This window comes from Acipenser ruthenus, chromosome 14, assembly GCF_902713425.1.
Source record: "Acipenser ruthenus chromosome 14, fAciRut3.2 maternal haplotype, whole genome shotgun sequence".
NCBI lineage: Eukaryota > Metazoa > Chordata > Actinopteri > Acipenseriformes > Acipenseridae > Acipenser > Acipenser ruthenus.
The window spans coordinates 37954541-37971433 of NC_081202.1; the positions used below are offsets into that span (position 1 = coordinate 37954541).

General features: G+C 41.8%; 1 protein-coding gene across 1 annotated transcript in view; it reads right to left on the bottom strand.

Annotated features, from left to right (window-relative positions):
* Positions 1-13365, bottom strand: part of LOC117419859 (sodium- and chloride-dependent GABA transporter 2-like) — a 127376-nt gene extending 114011 nt beyond the window's left edge. Inside the window, exons 1-2 of the mRNA XM_058986477.1 lie at positions 12984-13365; positions 11591-11723 (exon numbers count right to left, since the gene is read on the bottom strand). The gene's annotated coding sequence lies outside the window, so the exon portion shown is untranslated. The remainder of the gene's footprint in view (positions 1-11590; positions 11724-12983) is intronic.
* Between the last annotated feature and the right edge of the window lie 3528 nt (positions 13366-16893).

Sequence of the window (16893 nt, forward strand, 5' to 3'; positions counted from 1 at the left end):
ATTTAATTAGCCATTATAGGTTATGGGAGTAAAATGGTTTATTTTCACTTGACAACAGATTGGAACCTAATATGTGTAAACTGACAGATATGTAGCAAACATTAAGACTCAAAACATGTAAATCATGACATGACCTCAGAACGGGAGCAAAATTAAATCAGAGATCAATGTCATGGACCCAACAGAATACAGCGCTTAGTGTGTATAACCCTGACAATATTAATCAAGTAAGTATGACGTCGGAATGGGTTGTGAGATATTAGCAGTTAGAAAAGCAGGAACGGCATTACAAGAACATATCACTGGAAGAGAACAAGAACATTGTAAACTACAAAATCATACTTTTGAGAAATTAGCATTATGGGTTTGAGATCAGCAGCAATCCAATAATTTTTTGTTTTTTGTAACTTCAAAAGAACTGTACAGCAATAAAATAAAATGTTTTGGATGCTTTTATGTTTTCCTACAAGTCTTAAAAAAAATGGGCTGAATATTCACTATAATGACCTGAATAACAAAAACATTACTACTCCAAACTGGTTTTATCTAGTTTTCAACTAGCAACTGAAGCTAATACCTTTGTCTTTAACTATTTCACAATGGAAAACTAGAAAGACATTAATGGATAAATTATTAAATAAACTGATAAACAAATAAAAGTGAACATTTTCTTTGTGGTACAACATAAAAACATTTTAAAAAATGAAAAATAACAGGAGGCCATTCGGCCATCTCAAGCTCGTCCCGGTCCTTGTAACTGATTGACCTCAAAACGTTCTCAAGTTGGGTCTTAAATGACCCCAGTGATTCTGCCCCAACAACATGACTATGTAACCTAGGTAACCCATTCTATACCCTCAGTACACTTACAGAAGAGTGTACTACCCTCTCCCCTCTCTCCTAACTCTATTTCCACAAACTGTACAACTGTGTCCTTTGATTCTGGTTCCTGTGCTGTGTTTAGAGCATTGGGTTCACATTATCAACTGCTCTGTAGCTCTCTAGAGCCTTTTGACTGAATTAATTTTACACTAGTTTGTTCACAGTAGTAAATAGTTACAAATAAAATATTCAAGCTCAGGGCAGGTAAAAAGGATATGTGTTTTAATACCAATATAATATTACAGGAATCAGTATTTTAACACAGGCCAAAAGCTTTTGATGTAGGATACTAAAAAACGTTGTTGAAACCGTATGGGACATTACTACATCTTTAATAATGTAAAACAAATAATCTAAACAAAGAAAATAAAAAATGGAAATCAAACAGAAATCGGTATGTAAAATCATATTACCAAAGGAGTCCGAAAGAGAGTTTCACCTCTGCCAGTAAGACGTGCTAGAGAGCAGGGGGGTGACAGCCAATTAAATGAAAGAGTGGAAGAGGCTCCCGCTGGCTCCCGATCACCGCTCGCATCCAGTTCAAGACTCTTGTACTAGCCTACAGATGCCTTGACCAGACTGCACCCAGCTACCTGCAGACCCTCATCTCTCCCTACACCCCCACTCGACCTCTCCGCTCTGCCTGCACTAGAAGACTAGCTCTACCTCCGCTACGCTCCCCTGCCTCCAGAGCCCGCTCCTTCTCCACCCTTGCTCCGCAGTGGTGGAATGACCTTCTTACAGATGTCAGGACTGCCCAGTCCCTGACCACATTCCGGCGCCTCCTTAAGACTCACCTCTTCAAAGAGCACCTGTAGAACTCCTCTGTTTGTATCCTGGGACACTATCACCCTTCATGTAAATGTGCTTTATTTTGCTCTTATCTGCCCCTATTTTACTGCATTTAATCCTGTACTTCAGAATACTGTAATCTGCCAAGTGCTTAACCTGTAGTACTTTGTATTTAATCATATCCTGATGTAACTATCACTATTTAATCATATCCTGATGTAACTATCACTATTATCTGCTGTATTATTGAATTGTGGTTGTCACACTTATACTTTGCTTGAACAAAAGTCATTGTATTTCTTGCTCTTATTGTATTACTTGTATTGTAACACTTGAAATGTATTTGCTTACGATTGTAAGTCGCCCTGGATAAGGGCGTCTGCTAAGAAATAAATAATAATAAATAATAATAATAAAAGAGGGACTAGGGCAGGATAAAGGGTCAATTATATGAAAGAGAGTGGAAGAGGGACTAGGACCAAATGGGGTCCAGGATAGTATTCATTTAAAATATATTCCGCCTTTAAATAGTTTTATAATTTAGAGGACAGTTTATTATTGCTTAAATTAGTTAATGACTTAGCTGTATTAGCTGCCCATGGTATAAAGTTCATACTTGCATGTGGTTGAAGTCAGTTTGAGCCGGTTAAATGCCTTTTTTTTTATTTTGTGCATGTGTAAAACACACAGTTGCAGTCATCCTTATGATACTAGCTGTCAATATGCTTAATAATTGTTCAAAAAGGTTCCACATTAAATGTGTTTCAGTGGGTGTTGGACGAGCCATCAGCCTATCAGCATTTTAAGAGGTCTGCCCCTCACGGTACAGACATTCAAACATGATGGCACTTGATTAATAAACAGTGGCTCTTCTGTGACATTCTAGTCATTCATGAGCTGCAATGGTCTAAAGCAAACTGTTTTGGAATTGTTGTTTTTTTATTATTATTTATCCTGCGATATACCACACTAAAGTAATTTTAACCCATGTCTACCTAGTTACCTAACACTACAGTGTCACTCCCATTATTATTATTATTATTATTATTATTATTTATTTCTTAGCAGACGCCCTTATCCAGGGCGACTTACAATCGTAAGCAAAAACATTTCAAGCGTTACAATACAAGTAATACAATAAGAGCAAAAAATACAATAACTTTTGTTCAAGTAAAGTACAAGTTTGACAAACCACAATTCAATAATACAGCAGGTAATAGTGATAGTTACATCAGGATATGATTAAATAGTGATAGTTACATCAGGATGTGATTAAATACAAAGTACTACAGGTTAAAAACTTGGCAGATTACAGTATTCTGAAGTACAGGATTAAATGCAGTAAAATAGGGGCTGATAAGAGCAAAATAAAGCACATTTACATGAAGGGTGATAGTGTCCCAGGATACAAACAGAGGAGTTCTACAGGTGCTCTTTGAAGAGGTGGGTCTTAAGGAGGCGCCGGAATGTGGTCAGGGACTGGGCAGTCCTGACATCTGTAGGAAGGTCATTCCACCACTGCGGAGCAAGGGTGGAGAAGGAGCGGGCTTTGGAGGCAGGGGAGCGTAGCGGTGGTAGAGCTAGTCTTCTAGTGCAGGCGGAGCGGAGAGGTCGAGTGGGGGTGTAGGGAGAGATGAGGGTCTGGAGGTAGCTGGGTGCAGACTGGTCAAGGCATCTGTAGGCTAGTACAAGAGTCTTGAACTGGATGCGAGCGGTGATCGGGAGCCAGTGGAGCCATTGTCTGTCACTTCCTACAGTGTCACTCCCATTGTCTTTCACTTCCTACAGTGTCACTCCTATTGTCTTTCACTTCCTACAGTGTCACTCCCATTGTCTTTCCGGAGGGATATTGGGTCAGTGTGGTTCTTCTAGCACAGGCGGGCTTGGTACAGCTAATAAGGACAATTTTAAGCACTTTTTTAAGGTCTGTTTTATTTCTTTAAACAAATAATTAAATATACACAGAAATTGGAGCTAGTTTGGGACACTTGGTCTGAGAATGGTTAATAAACTTTAAAATGCCTGCACATCTGAAAAGAGAACCCATTTTTTATTATCTTCATAATAAAAAATTACAATCTACAATCATGTATTCATACCAATTTCAAATGTTATGTGTTCATTTCTTTGCAAACACACATAATTCACGTTTACCTTCAAATATCTAATACTTAAATAAATGCCGTAAAATCAATGACTGATAAATAAAGGCAACAGTTTAAATTTCAGGATCTGGACAAAATACAGATTCTGTTTTACAAGCTGTTTTAGAAGAAGAAGAAACAAACCATTCACTGGAACTTCTCTCTTTGCTCACTTGCATTTCAACATAGAAAACGACTTTCTTTGGTGCCATAGAAAGTCCTTCTATTTGTGCACAGTGTTCCCCAGTAAAGGTGAAAGTGCTTGTCAATGTACTTTTATTTTGTCGAGTAACCATGTTATTTGCCTGGGAAATCTTCTGAAGTGAAGGCACAGTTACACATAACAAAAGGCCAGCCAATAGGATGTTAGCAGAAGCTGGGAAGAGGTGGTCACCATGGCAACCAGTAGCAGCCCACAGTCAGGGTCAGTTAAAATGTTTGTACCACATTCACTAAATATGACTGCTAGTGGTGGCTCTGGGGTATACACGGTATTTTTAACAAAGTGTATTTTTGTAGTAGTCATCATCTTGTTACTCTGGATTAAAGCATTATACTGATAGGACTTCCAAGTAATTTAGAACAAAAGCCTTTCTAAAAACCCATTATTCATCGCCATTAACAAAGAAACATTCAGAACCATGGGTGGATCAGAGCTAACGTTGCTAATGCTAATGAGGCAAGACATTTTAAACCATGTTATTGCCTGTTGTTATGCAAATGATATACTATGGTACCTAATACATTAGAAATAACATATTGGGTTTCATGTTAAGCCAGAAAACCACTGAGTCCTTGTCCAAGCTCAGTCACTTTCTACTGTACATTTACAGTTAGACAGTACCAGTGCAGTAAAACCTGTCTAATCCTGCCCCTCTTCATACCAGCATTCAGTATAACTCAGCATAATTTCCTCAACCAAATCCCCATTTAAATGAATGATGCAACACCCTCTACAGTGTAGAACCTGTCTATTCTGGAATCCAGTGTGATTTGTAAGTCCTGTTGCCTAAAAGTAATGTAAATCTGACTGTGCCAAGTACCAAGTCATGTGAATTTGTATTTAGTAAGCAATCTGAGTGGGTTAATGGACAATAAATGTCCCATTCTCAATTAAGGTATGTTGGTTATATTTTACTAATATATTTGGTAAGGAGTCTGGGTGGGGTACAATCAAAAGGTAGGTGGGGGGGGGGGCTGTACCATGATAAATTGGTGAATAAAAAAATAATTGCAAGCTTTCTACAGACCCAATTGACAGCAAATTGACTCGGGTGTGTGAACTATGCATCAGCTGTAGAGTCACTTACAACTACGTCTCACCCGAAAAACGGAGCATAAGGAGGTTAAGTGACTTGCTCAGGGTCACACAATGAGTCAGTGGCTGAGGTGGGATTTGAACCTGGGACCTCCTGGTTACAAGCCCTTTTCTTTAACCACTGGACCACACAGCCTCCTAGAACATGAAAAAAAACACGTTTGAATTTTTTGAGGCAGGATTTCGAAGCCGTAACCACCTATGAATCGCTCAAAAAGTCGATGATTGGTTAATACTATGAATGGCTTAATAGATATAGGGGTGGGTGTAGCACATTCAAGTTTGACTGGCCCGTCTCTTGCTGCTCCAGTGTATCAGAAGCAGCAGAGCGAGCGGGGGCCCAGCGCACCACGCAATTCTGAAAGTACTGTAGCAGTTTACTTTTTAAAATGTTGTACCGCATAATTAGAGATAAACAATCACACATTAATTAAAGCGATATGCGTAGAATCTATAAAATTAAAACAATTAAGTAATAAGTGTAAACGTCAGGAATTCAAACAGGTCAACATATTTGACTTGTTTTTAAAAAAAATTATAAAAAGCTTAGAATAAAAATTGACAAATGTTAAAAAAATGGTTTCAGATATCATTAAGTTAAAACTGATTAATAAAATTCATTTGTATTTTTTACCTGCGCTTTGCCGACGATATCGTGCTGATTGGCAGCTCGGTGGCCGACGTGCAGCAGCGACTGACTGAACTCAACCAGGCCGGTGCCACAGTCGGCCTCAAGATCAACATGGCCAAGACCAAGTGGATGCGAAACGCACAGGTCGCCGACAACACCATCCACATTGGCCAGAACCAAATCGAGCAGGTCAACAGCTACATCTATCTGGGCCAAGAACTGACGATGGAGCACAAGAACAGCCGTGAGTTAGCGCGCAGAGGGAAGGACGCCTGGATCAGCTACGCCTCCATCGCCGAGGTGGTCAACAACATGGGCAACAACATGACCCGGCGCGCCGAATTGTTCAACAGCACCGTGCTGCCGGCGATGCTTTACGGCGCAGAGACATGGTCTGACGGATTGACGGATTTGTTACTGTTTAAATCTGAAAATACAAGGGGGGAATGGGAGGTCATTGAGGCCCTCAGCCAATATGATGTACCAGAGCCCCAAATCTCTCTAGATGGGTCTGGGTAAGAGGGGCAATAACAGTCCCATGCCATTCTATTTCAAGGCTAGTGTCCCAATACTATTGTCAGGGCATTGTAGAGCCAGAAGCATTGCATTGTGACCTACATTCACAGCATGTTGAAAAACTTAATAGAGAAACATTCCTTAGTGTAACAGGATAATGTCAATAATGAGACTCCCAGACAAGAAAGCTTCAGATAAAAGCACAGCTGTAACTATTTATTAAAAAAATAAACATACGAACACACACCAGAACAAATAAACAGGGACAAGGCCCAAAAGAAATGGTTAAACAAAAAACATCCTGCTGTCAGACTGGGCATTCGCCTTCACTGACCACTTTCTAATATTTACAGGAACATACAACTCGCCAGCACTCCTCTCAAACACCCCCCACCCCCCAAGCAAAGGATTTCTCCTCCTTAATACCTTGTGGCTGGAGCCTAATTTACCATTAATCATTCAATTAAGGCTCCAGCCACTTTCTCACATATTTTCTGACAGGGAGGATTTTAACCCCCTACCTGCCAACCATACATTTACACACAAATATACACATTTACATTTAGGGATTTCGCCCTGCCACACTTAGATACAGCCTTCATTAGTCCAACCACAAACTGGAACTCATAATAATAGAAGACACACATAAATGTCCATACCAAAAACAGTAGCCTGCAATAGATACAAATTGACACTGGGCTTTTTCTTTTATGGCCTGGTGATTCTTAGGTCCTGAAACCAGTTTGAACAATTAAAAGAGGTTTGTGACTGGGGTAGGTAGATGAACTCCCAGCACTGAAAAGGTCACCTCCCACCAGCAGGGGGAGCAGGGGGGGACCTGTCCATCCAGCAGGCGCTGGTGACTACAGGGTTGACATTCTGTAGGAGTCGGCCTGCTAGGAGGCTGGTGGAGGGGAGCGAGGTACACCTGGTTCCAAGCCCAGGTAATCGGGTATGGGGCGGAGCCAAGGTGTACAAAAGGGGCAGCATCTCCAGCAACAACATCTGGAGGATAATCACCTCCAGGCTGAATGGGAGTGGCAGCATCAGACTCAGATGGCTCATTTATTTGCCAGCCTGATAGAATGACTGCCCCGGAGGCAAGTTTTCAACCCCAGACAAACATGACTACTGAAGATGATTGCGAGGTGTTCCTAACCACCTTCAAGTGTGTACCCCGAGTAGCTGGGGGACAGAAGCCACATGGGCAGCATTACTGGCTCCCTTTATATTTGGGGAAGCTCAAGCTGCTTACCGTGCCCTGAGCGATGACGACACTGCTGACTACACCCAGGTGAAAGCGGCTATACTGGATGACCTTGGGATTACCCCTGAAACTCACCAGTGGCGTTTTAGATCCCTTAAAATGGGTCCTGGAGAAAGACCGTGACTGGTAGCCCAATGCCTAAAGGACCTCAGCCAGAAATGGCTGCAGCCCGATGCTCGCACGTTGACAGAGTTAATGGAAGCTCTGTACACTGAGCAGTACGTGTATGTAGTGGCAGGATCCGGGCGTTCGTGATTCCGAAAACATCAGCCCACCACTTTACAACATGCAGTCGAGCAGGCCGAGGCCTTTCTGGATGCAACCCCGACAGACCGGGTGAAGATTATCAGCCCAACCGGACCCAACCGTGAGAGGCCTCGCACCACCCCTCGGATCCTGATGACACTGAGACAGGTAAATCCCAGTTGGGGACCCGTTCCTCACAGACTGCCATTCTGGGAGCTGTCCTGTCGCAAAGAAGAGAAGGAGAAGAACACCCCATCTTGTACCTGAGTCGTAAGCTGGCCCCACGAGAGGCGAGATACTCCGTCATTAAAAAGGAGTGTCTCGCTGTCAAGTGGGCCATTGAAAAGCTGAGGTACTATCTCCTAGGCAGGCAGTTCACCCTGGTCATGGACCACGCTCCCTTGAAATGGCTGCACACCATGAAGGATGTGAACGTCAGGGTCACTCGGTGGTATCTAGCCCTGCACCTTATGCCTTCCAGGTGGAACACCGCCCGGGTAAAGAGAACAGTAATGATGATTTTTATTCCCGAGATGGGGGGGGGGCAGGCTTCCACTGAGTGTGCCTTCGGCTCCATTCAAGGGAGGGGATATGTGACAGGTTAGATGAACTCCCTGCACGGAAAAGGTCACCTTCCACCAGCAGGAGGAGCAGGGGGGACTTGTCCATCCAACGGGCGCTGGCGACTACAGGGTTAACATTCTGTAGGAGTTGGTCTGCTAGGAGGCTGGTGGAGGGGAGCGAGGTGCACCCGGTTCCAAGCCCAGGTAATCACGTACGGGGCGGAGCCAAACTGTACAAAGGGGGCAGCCTCTCCACTGGTCGAGACAGAGGAGAGAGAGCATACCAGTGCTGGATAAAAGCCTTAACTTTTCTGTGTGTTTTTCGTCTGATTAAGCAGAGCTGTTTCCTGCCTTTTGGCTGCCAAGGACTGGTCAAGCATGGGACTGTGGTATTTAAAGGACCAGGACTTATAAATATGCTTTCCTCTCAGGACCTGTCAATTGTAAATAGTGTGTTTTAAAGTGACAGTACGTCTTTCTGTTTTGTGCACTGTTTTTGTCTGTGTGTGTAAATAAACATGATTGCACCTTTTCTTTTGAACCTTGACCTGTGTGTCATTCTGAGGCCTTCCGCAAGGTTTGTGAAACATTGCCAGCGTCCAAAAATCGAACCTATTTCAATTTTTTTTCCCGCAGCAATTACGCTCAAGTGTGAAAGGTAGTATTCCATTCCATCGGTTTGATGTTTTTACCCCAGAAAACACAGCGCATAAACGCTATAGTGTGAATATTCTTTTAGTCCTTTAAATCTCGCGAGAAGATACACTCCTCCACTCTGGTAATCCTATCTCATTTAAAATCTTGCATGCGTGTTACAATCCTCCAATAGAAATGTAGGAATTTACTGTCACTCAGGTCCGGATTTATAAAAGGATTGCGCATGTTTTACGGCTGTAAAACGGGCGCTGAGGGTTCTGAATTCTTGGATGGGATTTATAAAACACATGCAATAGCATAAACACGCAATTAAGATGCGATTTGCGGGGGCAATGTCTCTGTGCGCTTTAGCTCTTGATGCATATGTAATTCTGGGGTGTTTCTGAACGAAACCGCTAAAATTGGGAGGGGATTTTGCAAATGAGGTCTATTAAATATTCTGTCTAATTTATTAAAGCTGCTGGTAATTGTGGGCCTCGTATTTGCTTGATTATTTTAAGAACTCTGAAAAGCAGGCGTTAATTTGCCGCAGTCACAGTAGGCTATATAAAAGGCAAGGTGATGTGGGAGAGTTGTCTGCAGCAAGAAGGAGCCATCGTTTTCAAGGACAAAGAAACATTTAATAACATTTTTTTTTTAAATTTAGTTGTCGCCAATTTTATTATTTTACCCCAGTTTTCACCCCAATTTAGCATGCCCAATTATTATCTGTATCCCCGGCTCACCGCTCGCAACCCCCCCGCCGACTCGGGAAACGGCGGCTGGAACACGCGTCCTCCGAAACGTGCTCCTGCCAAGCCGTCATTTTTCGCACTGCAGATCCACAGCAATGCCACCAGACCTATAGTGCCGGAGGACAACACAGATCTAGCGGCTCCACTGCAGAACCACAGGCGCCCTATCGGCCACAGGGGTCGCTGATGCGCGGTGAGCCGTGGATTCCCCTGCCGACCTAAGCCCTCCCTACTCGGGCAGCGCTCAGCCAATTGTGCACCGCCCCCTAGGAACTCCCGGTCACGGTCGGAAGAGCTAATTTTTTAACCCTTCTGATCAAGTCAGTTTGTAAATTACGGTTTATAATACCATATTGGTTTCCATACTCCAATTTTCAATACATGTTTCATAGCTTACATGACAATAAAGAAAGTCTGCAAATAGAGAATATAGAATCCATGTAAAAAGGTTCTTGGAAGCACCTAAAAGGTCTCCCCACAGTGGCAAAGCAAGGTTCTAACGAGAGCCTTTACTTCTAGAGTGTAGGCATTATTAAAAGAATGGTGGAGGAGATTAAGAAAAGATGGAACGATATTCCGAGGCGTACAAAAGAAAAAGTCTCATATACAATGAGGGCTCATCCTCCACCGTTATTTTAGTAATGCCTATAGAATGTATTTTTTGTAATATGGCATTCTGGTATTTAGCAATACTGGTTCAGGCAGTATTGTTAAATTCAAGTTGGAAAGAAAATGGTAAAAAAGGACAGAGGGACAGATGACGCAGTTAGTTTGTAGCTAGAGCAAATACAGTACAGCTGGTTGTATGCACATCTGAATAATGTAGCTATATTATAGACCATACAGATATGCTTTAAAATCATAGATTCAGAAATAGACATACATAAGAAATGAGAGTTATAACTGCATACGAAATTAAGAAGATATAAGTTGTAGTTAAACTGAAGGCTGTTCGTATGCAGCTATATTGTTGTTGAACATATTGCTGTACAATGGAAGGATTTTCCACCTGTTTGACTGCCATGGATGTAAGTAAATAAAACGTATTGTTTCTGAAGTTTGAAAAGTCTATATGCCTGGAATTATTCTATATGAAATAAGAAGTTGAACTAATATGCAAAGCACAGTAACTGGATGATGGGTCATAATGTATAAGCAACCTACTACAAACTCTGAAGCGGTACATTTGTTTATTAAGAAGCCACCACACATTCGATATTTTATTCCTTTGTCCTGGTGATGTATTTCCAGCTTGTAACACATCTTCATGTGTTACAAGTACTGCTTGTACCAAAATCTCCACTTCCATATTGGTAAATTTCAGTTTTCACTTCTGAGCATCCTCATCACCATGGCTAGTACCAGGCTGAGGTCTTTGTGTGCCATTCATTTTCTTTTGGAATGCGTAGCTACACACGCAGGGTTGACCCAAACCCGCTATATACTGAGAGGTGTGTAATTCTCCACTGCTAATTGCGGTGAGGGGTATTTAAATTGGTTGATTGCAGAATCGCCTGATTCAGCTAATTAGTCTTATAAAATAGGTTGTTATTTTGACGCTGAGTGCGGCCGTACTGAACACGCACATTACGTGGCTTTTTGCGGTCTGTTTTTCCCCTTTATAAATCAGTAGTTGGTGTGGGTTTAAAGTATTCAAAATGAATCAATGTTAAATACAAGTCAGGAAGGAGGGACTGCCATTGTTTTGTAGGTTACTGTATGTATTTTTTTCACGGGGAAAGGGGTCAAGTGTTTTTCCGGTGATTATTGGATATACACCGATTTCATTTTTTTGTAATAGAGATATTTTATCAGAAGCCCTATCTGTAAATAGCATTACCTGGGACAGGAACAGCCTGAGCAGATCCGTTCCAATCCTGTTATAGCTCATACTGTTTCAGGCTGAGCACAGACACATGTATTCTTCAAAGAGTCAACTGGAATGCATCAAGACTCTCCTATATGGAAAAACCCTAAAATGAAGATAGGAGGTGAAAGTGTGAATTGGGGAAGTTGGCAAAAAAGGGGTATACATTATATTAAAGACTTACACACAGAAGGACATTTTGAAACATTTGAATTAATACAACATAAGTACAACATTCCTAGGACTGACTTCTGGAGGTACCTGCAGCTACGTCACTGCCTAAGGGGTTTGTTAGGAAGCGTTCTGAAAATGCCACAGGCTTCATCAGTAGTCAGTTTTAAATTAGTGGATGCATAAGTCCCACCAAGCTTTTAACATATATTCCTTTTTAATATATAATTAGAGCTTCTGTTTTTCAGGTTTTATTAAGTTTTTCAGTGCTTATTTTTAGCTATTTGAGTTTATGTATATAGTTTTTTTCCAGACTTTCATTTTTGATGTACTGTATGAAATTAGTGTTTTTGGTTACTTTCCAAAATGCTTGAGTGTTTTTTGTTCTGTCAAAATATGTATAGTAGTAACTCGACAGTACTTGCACACTTAAGTTGTACCTTCTTTCCTTTGCTGTCTTCCACAAAGAAATCCCTATGGTCACGGGCACATTCTTCTGGGGTTTTTGTGTGTAGGCATTTTTGTACATTTTGCCACAATTCTGTTTTAAACCCTCCGTATCTTAACTGTAATACAGCTTTAAATCCCGCTAACAATCCTGATTGTAATCTCGTTTTAAAATCTCGCAAGTGGAGTCTCCAATAGAAATGTAGGAATGTGCTGTCACTCAGTAGTTGGGGCGGGTTTAAAGTATTCAGAACGAATCAATGATAGATGCAAGTCAGGAAGGCGGGACATTGCCCAGCAGCACAGGGAAATGTATTTATTATTATTTTTGTAGTAGGTTTTATTTTTTAATGGCAAAAGGGTAAAGTCAACGTGAATTGATTAACCATTTCTACAGTTTTACCGGTGTTTTCCAGTGTTTATTAGCTATCCACCAATTTCATTTTTTTTGTATCAGGGGTGTTTTATCGGGTTTTATCGGTTAAAACTGAAAATCAGAAGCCCTGTATATAATACAACCCCCAACCTGACACTAGTCACAATGGCATGGGAGTGGAATCTGGGTATTACACTGAGTCAGGAGGACTGGGGAAATCTCCTCGCTAATACGAATAGACCCATGACAAGCACATCTTGAATAAATACAGTTTGAAATAGGTTGTTCTGGACCTCATCAAAATGTATAGAGTGGGACGAGGCCCTCGCCAGCATGCTGGAGATGTACACAGAGTGCTGGACATGTGCTCACTTGTAACAGTCTTCTGGAGGAAGATTCTTGACGATCAGCTCTGTGATTGGGATACAAGGTAAAGCTGACCCGGCCCTGTGTCTTTCACACAAAGATCATTCTGAAGGAAGGAGGGTAAAATATTGAATTGGATTGTGCTGGCACATGCAACAGCTAAAAGAGTTATTCTGCCTCACTGGAAAGATCAAATCCCAATCCCATAAGAGGAATGGTACAATACCTTAGCTGAGACAGCATCCTATGAAAGACTGATATACAAAATACAAAACGCAATACAGGTGTTTGAAGAGGTGTGGAATCCCTTTGTAATCGAGGTGCACAGGGTACAGAGACCACACACACAACTGAGAAGCAGTAAAGTTTGATCACTAGGTACCTATTTTCTTGTACCACTCCAACCAGTTCAAGATCCAGATAGGACTCACTACTGGTAAACTTAAGAGATAGCTATAATGATACCATTGCTCTGGGGGTGGGATGGTGAAGGTGTTTTAATGTTTTCTTTTCATTTCTTCAAAATCCAAAAGATAACAAGAGGTTGTTGAGAAAATTGGAGCTTCAGTGTCTCGTCACAAAAAAAGTCCATCAATACTTGTTCCACTGCAAGTTAGCAATAATGGGGTTTCTAATCCATCTCTCTGCAGTGGCACACCCAGCATGATTTTATTTTGGTGGGGAGGGGCTAGGCAAGACCGTCTGAAACATAGCTGAAAAAAATAAATAAATAAAATTATAATTATAATTATTATTATTTTGGTTTACTTTTGCCACTCGTCTTTTTCATCCATATTAGCTTGTTGGAACAATCAATCTGATAATGAGATTTGGGGGCGGGACTGCGATGCCTCATTTGCTCATAAAACAGCGCAGTCTTTCATTGGATGACTTAATGTTATGACTGTCACCTTAGTGAGGCGATAGTAATACGGAGGTTTCTAGAGCGGTCCGCCGTCAATATTTATTTCAAGTTCTTAATTGCCCAAGGTAAAGAAAGAAAGAATGACGCAGTTTACACCGCCGCCCCTTGCCTCCCGTTTTTCTCCTTTGTTCTGCTTTTTTTTGCCTTTGTTTTGGTTTCTCAATTAAAACGGGGAAATGTGTTAATTGTTAAATTAATAACTGGTGATTTTTATGATGGATTGTTATTTTAAATGTGATTCCAATGCGGTTGGAGTCAGGTTGCAGTTGTTTGATCAGGAACGGGGTGTTTATTTAAAATAAGTCAGTTATTGAAAAGAAGCGTTACACTTTTCACAGGCTATAAACACTGTGACAGTTTGAAGGTTAATTTAGCAAAAAACATTACGTTAAACAAAATATACAAATAACACATGTTATTGTATCGTAATAAGAGCCACTGTGACTCAATAGGGATCCATTGAATCAGTGGTGTATTGGTAAATAACAAAGTGGGTAAACGCCCCTGTTTGGTGGAGTTGCTGAATAAAACAATTTCAACAGTATATATTTAACAGTATAAACGTAGTTGCAGGAAGGACCAGTCAAGAGTTGTTTCTTGTTTTATACCATTAAAATGACCTTATTCCTCAATAAAATTGTGTCTCTGCCTTTGTGCTGCTTCTAAATATGGTCCATTGAGTTAGAGGGAAAAGTTTGCCCACAATAAAATAACTTAAAACAATAACGTAACTGCTGCTAGTCCTCTCTTGCTAGTTTTAAAATATTTATATTTTTACTTTCAATTTTACGGTACATTATTTTATAGCTGACAGTGTGCAGAACGACAGGGAGAGTAATATAAGCAAAAATATTATAATGACCTTACGATTTCCGGTGTCTTTAAAGTGAGATGGCACTGGCTGCTACTCTATTGTCGTTTTTTATACACAAATAAGCTTACTTGACTTGAAAAATGTCTTAAACTTGCATAGAGTGCAGGATGCGCCCTATAGTCTGGACGTCGTCGGTTCGAGTCCAGGCTATTCCACAGCCGACCGAGGACGGGAGCTCCCAGGGGGCGGCGCACAATTGGCCGAGCGTTGCCCCAGGGGGGAGGGAGGGTTCGGTTACAGCGACCCCTGTAGTCTGGCCGGGCACCCGCAGGCTTAATACAGAACAGAAACAAACGAAACTAACAACTACCTAGCCTATATTATTTCATTAATCAATCATTTTTTTGTAGTCTCCAAACTGCCCAGCATCTTGTGTTGTAGACGCGCTGCTGCTAACATCGACCACAGTAAACAGTGCAGTGCGGACCAATGTTCATGTAGAGTGCGTTTTATTGTGGTTTTCTTTTTATCAGTATCGGACTTCTGGCATCTTCTGAATGACTACGTTTTTTATTACATTTTAAACCTTTTAAAAGGCAAAACCATTACAAAATAATAGTGTGTATACACTGAGCAAAAAAAGTAGAGGGGCAAAATATATCGTTTGCTTCCCCTGTGTCCTGTGGGTTAGGTGCCTATGGACTCAATCAAGTTACAGTTCAAAACGAGAAAAAAAATAATAAATAAAGGATCACAAAAATCAAGTGTGTGCGAACATTTTGTTTTTGGCATTTCAACACGAATCATATGAATGGACCTGGGTGAGGCCATTTTGACTTTCACCCATGCATACTGTACATCCTGGTGTTGCGTTTTGCAAAGGTTAAGCAATGACACGTATGCCTTCGTTGACAAGTTCGTTATTTATCAACCGTAAAAAATAAAAAACGCAAAAGCAGGCAAGGAAACAGACAGAGGCGCAGAAAATGAAATAGTGCATTTCAAATAATATTAAACATTTGCTCATCAATTTTTTCATGACTTTTCCAAGACTTTTTGAATGTATTTTTTACCAGGCCTGGAAATCACCATTTTCAAATCCAATGACTTTTTCAGGATTTCCATGACTGTACGAACCCTGTACATTGTTATTGGTCCTTTCCCCTCTCAGTGAACAGTCAAGGATGAAGGCGCCTAGCACCGGCCTGCAAAAACAAAACACTTGCACGCACGGACACACACACACACACACACACAGAACACGCAGAGTAGCCACGCCCCCTGCTCGTGCTGCAGTTATGACAGAGCTCTCAGTCGTCAGTCTCACTCGCAGCAACATAACACAGATGCTGTATAAACATTTGCCTGCCAGGAAAAGTGTTAAAGCAAGGCTGAGCTGTTTTTATTGTTTTTTTGGGGGGGGGGGGGGGGGTCACACTGACAGCCACGGTTCAATGCGGGCTGAAAAACCCTGCTGTTGAATCAGCCTTGGAGAAGGCACATGTGCAGAAGACCTAAGGGGAGGGTATGGGAAGCTGCTGCCATCAAGCCCAGAAGCCTCTGAAATGTCACCACAGAGTGGACAGCATGGTCCTGGAATCCAGACACACTCCCAAATAGGAGGGTGTGAGCTGGCTCTTTGCACGATTCACCGACAGGCCAGCGGATGAAGGTGGTCTTTGATGAGTTCCATGTGGGCCTCTGCCTGCACTGGGGACTGATCACAAATGAGCCAGTCGTCCAGCTAACTGAGCACTCTGATGCCTTGGAGTCTCAGTGGGCCCAGAATAACCTCCATGCACTTTGAAAAGGCATGGGGATCTAGAGAGAGGCCGAATGGCAATACCTGAAACTCGTGTGTTGTCCCTTGGAGAGCAAACCGCAGGTACCTCCTGTGCCCTGGTCTTATGGGGCAATGAAAAAAAGCATCTTTCAAGTCCACCGTGGTGATCCAGTCGCCTGGCCTTATTGACTGCAACAGCTGTTGCATAGTCAACATCTTGAACCTCCATGCTTGGGCACCAGGAAGAACCTGGAGTAGAACCCCTCTTCCAGGTGAAAAGGGTGTACCGTGCATAGCCCGCTTTTGTAGCAGGACAATCACTTCCTGAGACAACACCACGGCATCTAATGGACCTACAGTTACCACTCAGGAAAGCCTACTGTTAGAGTCCTAA